A 14964-nucleotide genomic window follows, 5' to 3' on the forward strand; every position below is an offset into this window, starting at 1 on the left:
CCTGCACCAATTGAGCATGCTGTAGTATTGCTCACAAAAAACTGATCCTTGATAATTTTTGAGTCTGACTCATTTTACGTTTCCCTTACATGAGCATCCAAGTAGTTCCTCACTGGCCAAAGCAAACATCTAGTTTTATAATTGTAAAATATCTTAATTTCTTCTGTAACCCTAAGACTGCTTTTGATGCTGAAACAGCAAGCTGCTCCATTCAATTTTGCTTTTAAACTCATTTTGACCTGTTAAATATCTTAATTTTTTGGTAACATTTAGTTTTCTGATACTCAAATAGCATACTGCTCCATGCAGTTTGCAGTGGTAACTGGTGCCCTTTGGGATGGTTAAGGCACAAGGCAGGGAGGCCAACAGTAGGTGGAGCCAGAGCCACTGACAGGCAGAGACAACTAATTCTAGTTTTGTCCCCATCCTCCTCCCTTCTACAAGGGAAGCATTGAGACTAAGGATGATAAAGCTGAGTAAAAGAGGCAGTGCCAGTGCCTGGGCTAGCTGAAAGTAATAAGGAAGGCAGGTGAGGGCAGACTGAGGTTCATGGAACAGTGTCCCATTTGCCCTAATGGGCCAGCTTTCCACTGATAATTTGATTGTAGCTTCCGGCTGTCGATCAGTTATCATGGGATAGAAAAGCTCAGTTTGGAATAACCAAGATGTAGGAACCTCTAACGGGACATACTTTGATCTACAGGAAGTTTTTTATTTTATTTTATTTATTACATTTATATCCCACTTTTCCTCCAAGGAGCTCAAGTTGGCGTATGAACATTGTTCTCTTCTTCCTGATTTTGTCCTCCACGCAAACCCTGTAAGGTAGGGTTTTAAATAATCAACACATCAAACGTTTTTTATGCTGGTTCTTAGAAATAGGGATGTACAACTTAATAGTTGATCTGATAAAAATAGAGTCATTGTTACATGACGCAATGAAAATGGACAGATTATTATTTTTATTTAGAAAGTGTTTGAGATTAAATAGTAGGCACAATTGGCAGTTGTGGCAACTATACTAAAAGTTCGGTTTGGCTCCATTTATCGCACAAAGATGTGATTGGGACACAGTCTCCTGGCCCCCTTTTTATCACAGTACTCCTGCAAGGTTCCTATTAGCTGTGATGTTGTTGCTGCAGGACAAATGAGGGGAAGTTCTTGCCTCAAAGACTCACTATTTTGTGACATTTTGGTTGGTCCTAATAAAGGTGTTGACCACTTAACACATTTTTGATTTTTTTCTTATGGACCAATGCAGGTACTTTGAGTGAAGGCTAGTCCATTAGGGTGCACCAAGCATTGTCCCACCAACCCCAGTCTGCTGTCAGCCAGCCCCCACCTGCTTGCCTTCTGAGTTACAACCAGTCAGGGGGTAGCTCTGCCTGTTATTGACTCTAGCTCCACCGACTGTTGGTCTCCCTGCCTTCTGACCTAAGATTCTCATTGGGCACCAGGCACCACTGGCTACCTTTGCTTTTTTACTGTAGTAAGTGTGTGAGACAGTGCTGTTGACACTGCTGCCAGTTAGAGGAAGAAGCTTCCTTGTTCCTCCTCCCACCCTACTCCCTGCCCATCATACTTCACGGGAGACTTAGGGCTCATCCAGACGACTGCAAAATGTGTGACACGCCCGCTATGTGTGTTCATTATTTTTCGGTAGTCCAAATGACATCTTGCGCTGTTATGCATTTTCGCGGGTTAAATCCGCTCCTTGCAATACCGGCAAAAATGCGATTTGCTGTTTAATCGGGAATCATCCGCTGTGCCTTCAGGAGGTAGGATGCAATACTGCGGACTTTACAGCTGATGGGTGGTTCTTGGGCATTTCCCCTTGCCCTTTCTCCTCATTCCAGCCAATCACGTATCTGCACTTTTGCGCATGGGCGAAAATAAGCCTGGGAAAATTGAACCAATCATCGCAATGGTGGGGTGTTGGGGGGTCTGCAACTACTGCGCAGATGCATTTCATTTTTTGCCAGCCTGCAAACTGGGCGGCCGCTCTGGGTGAGATCTGCAATGCACAGCAAGCGAGAAAGGGGCTGCTGGTGGGTTTCACGCCTGCCTCCAGAAAGCTTTGTCAATTTCATTCTAGTGGCTGGGTTTTTGTTTCAAATCATTTAGCTGAGGGAAGGAAAGGGAGAAGGAGGGGTGTGTGAATGAAATTGACAAAGCTTTCCAGAGGCAGGCATGAAACCTACCAGCAGCCCCTTTCTTGTTTGTATTTGCGATATTACGCTTAAACGAATGTATGCTTTTCTGCCTTTATGGATATTTAAGGAGATACACACGCTGGCAATTGCACTTATTTCTCCAAAGAAGCAAGAAATGTGTCACCCCCCCTTCTCTCTTTCCTTCCCACAGCGAAATGATTTGAAGCAAAAACCCCAGTGAGTAGAATGAAATTGACAAAGCTTTCTGGAGGCAGGCTGAAACCGACCACCCTCCTCCTCCTCCCTTTCCTTCCGCATCGAGAACTCCTTTACAGCCATATTGTGCTTCGTTGCAAAGGGGGAGAGGAGTATACGTCATTTTTTTGCTGACCAACTGGTTGATAGGGGGAGGTTTTAGAGGCGGAGCTTGGAAAAAGTGAAAAGAATGTAGGGATCTTACCGCTGCGTGTGCGGGTGCAAAAAAGCATTTTTTTTAATTGAGAAAGAGCGAACTAAAAGGCAAAGTGAGGACTATCAGATGACAAACCGAATATGGAAACCGTGGATTATCCCGCTCCGTTTGGATAAGCCCTTACTTTTCTCAGTTCACAGGAGACCTGATTTTGGATCAATAAAAAGTCCAGTACTGGACCTAATAATATGACATTGTGATCTGCAATCCCTCTATTATTTTTTAATTTTTAGACACTTTTTCAGATCATTCGTTTCAGGACAATATATGCATTTTTAAAAAAACCCTCACTTTCAATAAAGTGAGAAAGAAGTTCAAAGCATGGGAAGAACTCACTCAGAAAAAATGAAAATTAGTAAATTTTTGTATTTTCTGAATGAGTTCTTCCATTGCGTCTGTGTTCCAGCACACCTCTGTTCTAATTGCAGACATTAATACAAGGTACAATTATACAAAGCAGAAGACATTGTGGATCCCATGCTTTCCTCCAAAATTAAGGGTGGGCTATGGAGGTGAATCCAGTCCATTGTGGGCTCTATGCCCACACATGGAGGGATTTCCAAAGGGCAGAGGCCTTCAGGCCTCTCTAACTGCAACCTCAACGTTCTCTCAAGGCCCTGCCACACATCTGGATCATCCTTCTCACTCAATCTGCTCTGTGGCTTCATTTGAGTGCTTTTCTCTGGATAGAATGTGGCTGTGAACTGTGATAGTGCCTCTTGCATCCCTAGATGGAGGATAGAAGCGTCCGTGTGTGAATATATCTGCGGAGAAACCTCTGCCTTTCATTTTGCTGGAATGCAGCCTATTGTATAAAAGTAAAAGTCACACCCTGTGCTCCTCCACCCACTTTTGTTTATGCCCCCCCATCACTGGCAGGTAGCCCCCAAAGAAAGTGGCCCTCAGGCAAAAAAAAAAGGTCAAGAAAGGTGAACTTAGGGTTTGTGTTCCTAGACTGAGATGAGGCAGGAGGAATGGGGATATGAGAGGCACATATAGACCTCCCATTCCTCAGAATGGCTTGGTACTCTTGAGGACAGGGTGAGGGAAGGGGGAAATGGAAAACAGGGCTCTGTTATGTCCTAAAGCAGGAATGGGGAACCTGTGGCCCTCCAGATATTGCTGGACTACAATTCCCATCATTGCTGATGACTGACCATGCTGGCTGGGGCTGATGGGAGTTGGGAGTTTGACAACAACTGGAGGGCCACAAGCTTCTGCATCTTAAGGGGATCCCTCTTTGACCAAGCGCTGCGCCCCCTCCCCAGGGACTGTATTCAAGGATGCCGTGCAACAAGATCAGCCTCAGAAGGCCTCCTCTCTATCCCACCAGTTAAAACAGCTAGACTGGTGAGGACTAGGGAGAGGGCTTTTTCTATTGTGGCTCCCACTCTGTGGAATTCCCTCCCAAATGATCTCCGTCACGCCCCCGCTATGATGAGCTTCCGCTGGGCCTTGAAGACCTGGCTCTTCAGGCAGGCTTTTGATGTGGGTTAGGTTTTTTATATTGTTGAGATTTTAATGTTTTAATGTATTTGTATGTTTTTATTCTGTACGTCGCCCAGAGTGGCTGGACAAGCAGCCAGATGGGCAACTAATAAATCTAACAAATAAATAAATATTGAGTCCCACGTGTTTGATGGGGGAAATCCTTTTGTCCAACATCCATGTGTGCAGCCTAGTGCTGCCTACAAAAGATCTGCTGATTGAAGTCCTCATCTTCTGGTAGAAAATAATAAAATACCCAACAAGAAATACCTAACAATTTAAAAATACCTAATAATAATTATTAAAAGCACACGCACGCAAACACTGTGCCTCTAGTAATAGGTGGTAAACTTTATTTTGCCTTCTCCCAGCCACGCCATCATCAAGTTTGAGTCATGGGATGACAGCTGTCTGCTGGTCTTTGCTTGTGGCCTCAGGGAGAGGTGCTGCCTCAGCAGCTGTTTTTGTGGTAGGCAGGCCTACTAATGGAATGTGAAGTGAATGGTGGTTGGAATGGAAACTTCTCTCCCCTCACTTTCCTCCCACTCTGAAATATTCTTAAAACTCTCAAGATGGAGCCCAGTTTGTTTTATTGTACAAGGGACTTCAGATAAATCATTGATGCAATACTCCTCAGAGAGGGTAGCTGCCTTCACATTGCACTTTATTCCTTTATTCTGACGATTTCTTACCTGGTAATTTGCGCATTATATTTAATCTTTCACACAATGTACAAGCCAGCTCTGGAATTCTAGTGGAATGCAGTGCAAGTTTAGCGCAAATTTCCACAATAAATGATATCAGAAATAATCCATTTGCAAGACTGGGAACCTGGAAAATCACAGGAGTTTTTTGCTAGTTGTGGCGTGACAGGCATCCCAGCATGCAGTGCATTCCTGCCCTTTAGTCATGCGGGTTTTTTTGCCTGATGAAAATTGTACCAGTATTCCAGCATCAGTGCAGATAGCATCAGCATTTCCCCCCCACACACACGTGTCAATACAACTAAAATAATTTAAGAAGTCAGATCCTAAAGGGAGAGGGCTTGCATGGTGACTGGATGAGATCTTAGACCTCCTACACAATGGGGAACAGTGCACATGTGTATAATGGGTGAGGGACAAAAACAAGCTGTGTGAAAGTCAGTTGCGCAAAGTGCTGATATATCGGCTGAAAAAGCTGCTGTTCCTTAACACAACAGGTACTGCAGTGTGAAAGGGAGTTTAGAAATCAGGACAGAAGCGCTACCTTTTTAATCCATTAAACTAACCCAATCACCCCCATGTGTGAAAGCAGCCGGTGTTGACAATGTAGAAAAATAAATTAAGATAGAGTGACGTACCTTAAACTCACATGACATGGTAACTAAATGACAGCAACAAAATCAACAGAAGTCAAAGCCAAGCAGGTGATATCCTATCTCCATGTTGCTTGTGTATGTGAAAGGAGTGAGAGGCAAGAAGGCAAATAGCAGGAGGAAACATGGATTCAAACACTGGAACACGCTTTCTAGCCATTTGCTCCAATCAGCTGAGCAACATTCTGGGCTACTTTGCCCAATGAAAGGAACAGCAGGCCAGCAGCTGTAACATTATCCTACTTCCTGGAATAAACAGAATGAATCCAAATCTTGTTTATTAGACATATGCACATTTTGTTCTTTTTCCTCAACCAAACAGACAACGCAGATGTGAAGCAAAGCCCCATCTACTTTTTGCAGTGGATCCCACCCTCCTGATCTAAAGTACAGAGTTGTGCTTCCCATGAATATACAGCATTAAACAACCAAGCTGCAGCCTTGCATGTGGTTACTCAACAACCTGCTTAGTCATTTCTAATGATATGAAGAACATTTGTCCCCACAATTTATTTTATTTTTATAATGAAGCTGACATGTATGAAGTGTTGCATATTTTAGAAACAATTCTATGGACAGGTATATTGGGTGCTGCTGATTTTTTGTTGTTGAACAAATTAAAGTGTGTCTCCACAATTTTGCCTTTGCTCATAAAGATGAGAATTCCTGGAATCCCTGTTAAACATCTGGGAACTGAACTGCTGGCTTTTTGTTAAGTGGATCTACAGAGGTTTCCATAGGAGGAGCACAACAGTTGCAGTGGTCAGGCCAATTGACACAACCAGGTTGATGTGCTAAGATAAGTCTGGACTGAGGGGCTCTGTGCAGGCATGGTAAACTGTTGAGCTCACATTTATCACACAGTGGCTCTACCCACTCTTTGTGACCATGTAATTACAGGCCAAATTATCAGCGGTGTGCATGAATGACCTCTTCACTTCATTCCTATGATCTGCTTAATCCACACTTAATTTATAGTCATGAGAGTTGTCCCTGCATCCTGTTGGATCTGAACAAGACTTTGCACTTTTATATGATATAAATGCAGAACTGCTCCCTTGGGAGATAAGTGGCTCCTCTTGATACATATTTATAGTACTGCTGTCTGCTGTTGATGTCTCCTACATGTTTATAGTAGGCCAATTATAATGTTTTGTGGCCTATTTTTTCATTTCCTAGAGGACTTTCTTCCTGTAAAGTCACTTACTTACAAGCCATCTTCCTGCCTAGCTAGTGGGTTTAAATTAAGTGATCCAAAGTTTGTACTAATGGTATTTTCCTCTTTCCAAGAATCGCAATTGCTTCAGACCACCGCTCATACATTGCCCATCGTTTTCTTGGCAGTACAAACCGTACCCGTTCCCTCATTCGGTACTGTTCTTCACACATTGTCAGCATCAAGTCAGCCTTGGAAAATGGTTCCCTGATCACACAAAGCACATATAACAATAGGGCTTCTTATCCATTTCAGAAAATGCTGAACTTTTAGTAAAATTGTTGCATTCTGGTCTATACTTTTAAAACCTTGGAACCTATTCATGTTTATGTAGTTCATGGTTTTGCAATTGCTTGTTTAATTACCCAAATCTGTGAAGTGAATGGCACATTGTTGGGGAGTGGGGGTAAGGAGGAAATCAAGACATAACATGATTAAATGTATATTAATGTTGGACAACATCCTTGTGGCATTGGAGGAATTATTTTCTGACTTGGGATAGTTTTAATCCAGCCTGTGTGAAGGTCCTCTTTCCTCACCCACCCCAGCCAGATGTCTGCATACTCCAAGCCCTCCTTCAGATTTGTCACTGCCATCAAAAAATGCTCCCCCCCCCCCCAGTACAGAACAGTTTCGAGTCACTCTCCCTACCCCAAGATGGACTTTGGAGGTCAGGTACAGTAGCAGGAAAAGCTCCATGGGAAGGAAGACAATAGATTTCCCTTCTTCCAACAATGATAGAAGCCATAGTAAGTACCCTAAGGGAAAGAAAAGGTAATGGATAGGCTTTGATGGTAGTGTGTGAAAGGGAGGGGTAGAGGTTTACTATGTCCTCACCCATTCATCACAGTATTTCTATATAAACAACATGTACAGTCTCTTAATTTTGGCCTTGGTAATGGCAGGGTTCCCTCTACACCCTATTCCTGTCTGTAACATGGGCAGGCCACACATTTTACCAGACATGGCTGAAAAAGACAGTGTTGTGTTCTTTTATTATTATTATTATTATTTTTTTTAAAAAATCAACCCTACTTGTGATAGCAGGATATGAAATCATCTCAAACCACAAATTGCCACATTTGCTGGCTAATTTTCATAACCATAATCTAAAGTGACAGTGGAAAGAAAACTTGTATTAGGTGTTTGACATTGATCCTAATTATCTCCATAGACAGCAAAGCCAATGCCAAAAGAGTTGAATAGTATCTGCTTTGCAGACAGAATCACAGAAACTGGGGACAGGGCAAGATAGCACCCCACTCCCTGTTCCATTTACAAAGGGTGACCAGAGTAGCAGTTGAATTTCCTTTCAATGCTGGCTATGAGAGTGGGATGACAACCTCCACCACATCTGAGGGCAGCAGGCCCACTTGGGGGGCCACAGGACAGACCATGTGGCACATAGAAATCTGTCCTTCAACACCACTGCAACATAACTGCCCCACAGCATCTGCCACCTGAGGCAACCACATTTCTCTGCCTAATGGTAGGGCTGGCCTGGATAGAAACGTAGGGTTAGAAGGAACCCTGACAGGGCATCATCCAAACTGTTGCGTAAGTTAAAACAAATAAACAAAAAAACTTTTATCAAAGGACTATTATGGCTCTATCCATACCGATGGATAGTGTTCTATATATCGAGGAAAAAATTGTTGTGCACCGTCTTTCCCCATGAATTGAACCCACATTGGCTAATCATTCCCAACAAGTACCTAACCCACTCTAGATCTAGATGAAGATTCCACCACATCCCTGAGCAAACTGTTCCAGGCACCTGCATTATTCACACAATTCTGCTTTATGTCCAGGAAGGAAAACAACTGACTATTGTCCTCTTTAAGATAGCTTTTTTAATTTTCTTTGAAGACTGATTTGGTTCCCTGCAATCTTCTCTTCTCCAAGCTAAACAAACCCAATCGCTGCTGTCTTTCTTCAAATGTAAAAATTTCCATGCCCACTAATATATTTCTTGCTCTTGGAATTGTTTCCAGTCTCTTCATGCCTTGTTTAAAATGTGGAGACTGGATTTCCCCACTCCCCCATCAAGGCTGAGTAAATTGGGAGAAGCCCCTCCCATGCCTGGATGCCTCTCTCATCATTTACATGGAGAGTCCTACAGGCTAGATAGAGAGCACTGGTGGGCTGAGTTTGGCCCTGGGGCCAGAGGTTTCCCACCTCAGCTATAGAACCATATATTGTAGTTTGTCCAAACTGAAAATCTTGCCACAGTTTTGTGATATTTTGGTTGGTCCCAATAAAGGAATTGCCCCTCTGTGTATTTAGTAATTTGTCAGTTCCCATTATATTTGTAAAATGTCTCTCTGTTAACCTTTGCATCACTTGGCAGTACTATTTTGTCTGAATGTAACCTTGTCTCCCTTCTTTTGGTTCACAAATGCTAAATAATTTCTGATTTTAAGTATTTAACTCTTATTTTGCTCATGGGAAATACTCATAGAAACAAAACAATCTGTTTACAATGATGTAGCTTTAAATTGGTGGTCATCAGGAAAGATCTTGGGCTCATGTTAGACAGCTCAAGAAAAATGTCCATTTTGTATGGAACAGTGGTTAAGAAGACAAATTCAGTGCTTGGAATTATTAGGAAAGGGTCTGAAAATGGAACAGCCAACATCATTATAGTGTTGTGAGTTTGGAGGGTTGAGATGAATAATTCCTATGAGTCCCTTTCCAGCCTCTGATTTCGAGACTTGTGCCTGGGGGTGAGAAACGCTCTGCTGGTCAGATGAGTTTCTTTTGTTAATCTAATAGAGTGGCCAGGTGGGTTAATGGGTCTGTCAGGTGCCCAGCAACTGGTGAATGGGCCAGGGAGATCCTTTTGTCATTGAAACTCTTCATGAGAGCCTCCCCCCCTCCTGGCGCCTAGGAGAGGCTTGTGTAGTTAGTTGTGTCTGAGAAAGGCTGGGAACTGGAGGCAGGGAGACTGTCTCTCTGCACCATGACTTTGAGGTGCCTCCTGTAACCCTGATGGAAAAGCTGGATATTGGACTGCTGACAGGGCCGGCTCCAGGCATGTGGGGGCCCTTGGGCATCAGCTTGCCCCAGCCCCCCATGGCCCCCACACCCTCCCCACCCCCCATGGCCCTCCGCAGCCCCCCTTACCTGTCTGGGCATTAGCATTGCCCTTAATGAAGGTCTGTTTTAGCATTGCGCTTAATGAAGATGGCGGCCGTGGCTTCCCTAAGGGGAATGAAGCCTCCGCTGCCATCTTTGTTGATGGCACACGTGCGTGCTTCTCGCACACATCTCTGCCATCAACTAAGATGGCAGCAGCGGCTTCAGTACCTTAGGGAAGCTGCGGCCGCCATCTTCATTAAGGGCAATACTAAAAAGCCGTCTGACAGGTAAGTGGGGTGCGGGGGGGCGGATTGCGGCGACGGCGGCGGAGGGCCTCTCAGGAGCTCCTGTAGCTCTGGGGCCCTTGGGCCAGTGCCCAACCTGGCCGCCCTTTAGAACCGGCCCTGACTGCTGATGCCTTGAACTCCTCCATCCTAAGCGCAGGTTGGAATGTGTGTAAATAAATAAACCATATTTCATAAAGACACCACAGTCTCTGCTGACCTTCTTCCCAAGGAAACCAAACCCTGGGTGAACGCAGGGACCCCTGGAAATCTCACCGCTCGGAGATTGGGGTGGCATTCAACAATAAATATCCCTGGTATGGTTACATCTATAATACTGTGTTTAGTCCTCATTGCCACATCCAAATATCCTATTTTGGAGTTGGAAAGTGTGCAAAAAAGATCATATTCTCTATGAAGAAAAGCTAAAGCATTTGGAGTTATTTAGCTTAGGGGGGGAAAGGCAAGTGGAGGGGAATGATACAGGTTTATAAAGTTAGGCATAGAGTAGAGCATGGATGGTGAACCTGTGGCCATTCAGTTGTTGCTGGACTACGACTGCCATCATCCTTGCCAATTGGCCATACTGGTTGGGGTTGATGGGAGCTGGAGTCCAGCAACATCTGACGGGTTACGGGATTCTCTACCCATGCTGTAGAGATACTTGACAAATTTAGAGAGGACAGGCTCATCAGTGAGTATTAGCCATGATAAGTCAATGGAGCCTTAGGGTGCAGAGTCCTTGAATAGCAGCTGATGATGAGGTCAACAACAGTGAAGGGCTATTGTCTTCATGTTCTTGGAGAAGGACCATAGCCCAGTGGCAGAGCACATGCTTTGTGTACATAAAGCGCCAGGCTGAATCCCAGGTAACTCCAGTTAAAAAAAGCATCAGGTAGCAGGTAATGGGAAAGACCTCTGCTTAACCCCCTGGAGAGCCACTGCCAGTCAAAGCAGACAATACTGTGATAGATGGAGAAATAGTCTGACATGGTATAAGGCAGCTTCCAATGCTCCTGCTGCAAAGTTCTCAGAAGTACCTGGCTGGACTCTGTTGGAAACCGAATGGTGGCCTTGATGGACCCTTACTTTGGGCCTGCCAGGTTCTTATGCAAATGCCCCAACCTATCAAGATGCTACACCTATCCAGTTAGTGCCCCTCTGAATTTACACCCAGCTTCACAATGTTCATTCAGACTCAGCCGGACTTAATGGATATGTCTGCTGATCCAGATGGTGATGTATATTCCCATCTGGGAATACGGGTCATGCCAAGCCCTCATAATGAGATATGGATCAAGAACAAATACTGTGACTGGACAAAAACTAATTCTCATAAATGTACATACATGGGGGGGTGGCTAGCCCATTGCCAAGATGGCTGCTTAACCCTGAATCTCGGTGATATTTGTCATTTCTTTTGTACTGCAAATGGATTATTGTCTATACTTTTCATTGCCTGTGAGTAGCTTTGGTTGGGGGACTTAGAGGAGATCGCACACACTCTAATTTCAGTTCTCCTAGCTTTTAATATCCCTGTTCTGTTACACTACAACTCTTGACAGCTCAGTGGGGGGTGAAACCAACAGCTCAAAATGGCGAATAATAAAGTGAAGGCAGGAAAACTGTCAAAGGCCCCTGATGAACTCTCTCTGGCAGATTTAGCTGCACAAATGCAAATTAACCTTACGAAGAGTTGGCAAGCTGCTCTCAAACCCCTTGAACAGTCATTTAAGGATTTGACCACCCAAGTTGCAGAAATCACTACAACCGCTGATGAAGCTTTTGAGCTGGCTTTAAGACAAAAGATCAGAACAGACAAGTTAATGGATCAAGTTCTAGATCTCCAAATTAAACTGGAAGATCAGCAGGACTGTAATCGCAGACAGAATCTGCACATGAGTGGGGTCCCATAAGGGACTGAAAAAGGAGATAAGATTGCTTTTATTGTTGAATTACTTATACAACTGCGCCTCACAGAACCTGTAGCAGAAGCTGACATTGAAAGGGCTCATCTTGCTCTGCTTTGTAAATCAAAGGATGGTGGTCCCCTTCGGGACATTGTTATTCGCTTCGAGCAATTTTGCAAGCAAGAATCAGAATCATAGAACAGTAGAGTTGGAAGGGGCCTATAAGGCCATCAAGTCCAACTCCCTGCTCATTGCAGGAATGCCTCCAGTGTCGGAGAGCCCACTACCTCTCTAGGGAATTGGTTCCATTGTCATATGGCTCTAACAGGAAGTTTTTTCGATGTTCAGTCAAAATCTGGCTTCCTGCAACTTGAGCCCATTATTCCATGTCCTGCACTCTGGGACGATCGAGAAGAGATCCCCGCCCTCCTCTGTGTGACAACCTTTCATGTACTTGAAGAGTGCTATCATACTTCCCCTCAGTCTTCTCTTCTCCAGGCTAAACATGCCCAGTTCCTTCAGTCTCTCCTCATAGGGCTTTGTTTCCAGTCCCCTGATCATCCTTGTTGCCCTCCTCTGAACCTGTTCCAGCTTGTCTGCATCCTTCTTGAAGTGCAGAGACCAGAACTGAACGCATAACCAGTGCTGAATAGAGGGGAACTAATACTTCATGCAATTTGGAAACTATACTTCTGTTAATGCAGCCTAATATAGCATTTGCCTTTTTTGCAGCCACATCACACTGTTGGCTAATATTCAGCTTGTGATCAATGACAATTCCAAGATCCTTCTCACATGTCGTACTGCTGAGCCAAGTATCCCCCAGCTTATAACTGCATTTGGTTTCTTTTTCCTAAGTGTAGAACTTTGCATTTATCCCTGTTGAATTTCATTCTGTTGTTTTCAGCCCAATGCTCCAGCCTATCAAGGTCCCTTTGAATTTTCTTTCTGTCTTCCACGGTGTTAGCTATGCCCCCCAATTTTGTGTCATCTGCAAATTTGGTAAGCATGCTCTGTACCTCCTCATCCAAGTCGTTAATAAAAATGTTGAAGAGCACTGGGCCCAGGACCGAGCTGTTGTGCCGCAAAGATTTCAGGCCATTCACGGAGATTCTGAAAAAAGCGAACACCCCCTACCTCTGGGGTTACAGTTTCAATCTGTTTCTCCATTGAGGAGACTGTTTTTATACAGCTTCAACGATAGGTCAAGTATTATATGATCTTGGACTTGAGCTCCCGAATCTAGTATCTGAATCCTCACACAACAGAAATACACTTTCACCTTCAGATGAATGGTCTAGCCAAAAAAAGTGGGGCACTTCTAAATCTACACCTCCTAGCCCTTCTGCAGATCAAACTGCTGGCTCTTCTTCCGAACCCGACTGAATTTCTATCAGACAACCTCCTTTCTTTTTATGTTTGCTATTCTGAGGAATGGATTGGGTACTCCTGTGAAGCATGCTAGAATCAGAACTTTATTATGGAAGGCAGATCCTGATATCACCTTTTTGCAAGAAACTCATTAAAAAGATGTATCCTCTAATAAAGGTCGATGGATGGGCCATTATTACACAGCTTGTGGATCATCAAAATCCAGAGGAGTTGCCTTTATTATAGCTTCTAGATGTCCTTTCCATGTGGCAGAAGCACTTTTGGATCCCAAGGGACGCTACTTGTTTCTTTGCGGTTCTATAGGAGACTCAAAAATAACTCTGGCATCTATTTATTTATTTATTTATTGCATTTGTATACTGCCCCATAGCCGAAGCTCTCTGGGCAGTTTACAACAATTAAAAACATTAAAAACAAATATACAAATTTAAAAACACATGTTAAAATGCCTGGGAGAACAGGAAAGTCTTCGCCTGGTGCTGAAAAGATAACAGTGTTGGTGCCAGGCGCACCTCATTAGAGAGATCATTCCATAATTTGGGGGCCACCACTGAGAAGGCCCTCTCCCTTGTTGCCATCCTCCCAGCTTCTTCAGGTGAGGCTGTCAATGTGCTGAACCAGTGCCAGGCTGGACAATGGACTGGATGAGGGCTAATAAACTGAGGCTCAATCCAGACAAGACTGAGATGCTGCTAGTGGGTGGTTCTTCTGACCAGATGGTGGATGTCCAACCTGTCCTGGATGGGGTTGCACTCCCCCTGAAGGAGCAGGTTTGTAACTTGGGGGTTCTCCTAGAACCATCTCTGTCACTTGAGGCTCAGGTAGCCTCGGTGGTACCGAGTGCCTTTTACCAACTTTGGTTGGTGGCCCAGATGAAAAGGAGTAATAGAGCTGTGTGTCATGAGCATACTGATGGCAACACACTCCAAAGCTCCGGATGACCGCACCCAATGGTTTCATGTAGATGTTGAACAGCATGGGGGACAGAACTGACCCCTGTGGAACCCCATACTGGACAGTCCAGGGAGCCGAGCAATGTTCCCCAAGCACCACCTTTTGGAGCTGACCCGCCAAGTAGGAGCGGAACCACTGCCATGCAGTCCCTCCCACTCCCAACTCAGCCAGTCTTCCCAGAAGGATACCATGGTCAATGGTATTTAAAGCCACTGAGAGATCAAGGAGAATCAACAGTCACACTCCCCCTGTCTCTCTCCCGACAGAGGTCATCATATAGGGCGACCAAGGCTGTTTCTGTGCCAAAACCAGGCCTGAAACCCGACTGAAATGGATCCAGATAATCGGTCTCATCCAACAGTGTCTGGGGCTGGCCTGCCACCCCTCGTTCAAGGACCTTGCCCAGGAACGGAACATTTGCTACCGGCCTATAGTAATTAAGATTTTCTGGGTCCAGGGAGGGTCTCTTCAGGAGTGCTCTCACTACTGCCTCTATCTACTGCCCGAACACTCAACAACTCTCCTTCCTACTTGACACCTTAAATCTTCTTGAAACATTTGCCGAAGGTGATATTATTGTTGGAGGCAATTTTAATGATGTTCTGCACTACGGTAAAGATAGGAGTGGAGCAAATCACCCTGCTCCCTGCCCTAACT

Source organism: Rhineura floridana, chromosome 2 (assembly GCF_030035675.1).
Source record: "Rhineura floridana isolate rRhiFlo1 chromosome 2, rRhiFlo1.hap2, whole genome shotgun sequence".
In the NCBI taxonomy this organism is placed as follows: domain Eukaryota; kingdom Metazoa; phylum Chordata; class Lepidosauria; order Squamata; family Rhineuridae; genus Rhineura; species Rhineura floridana.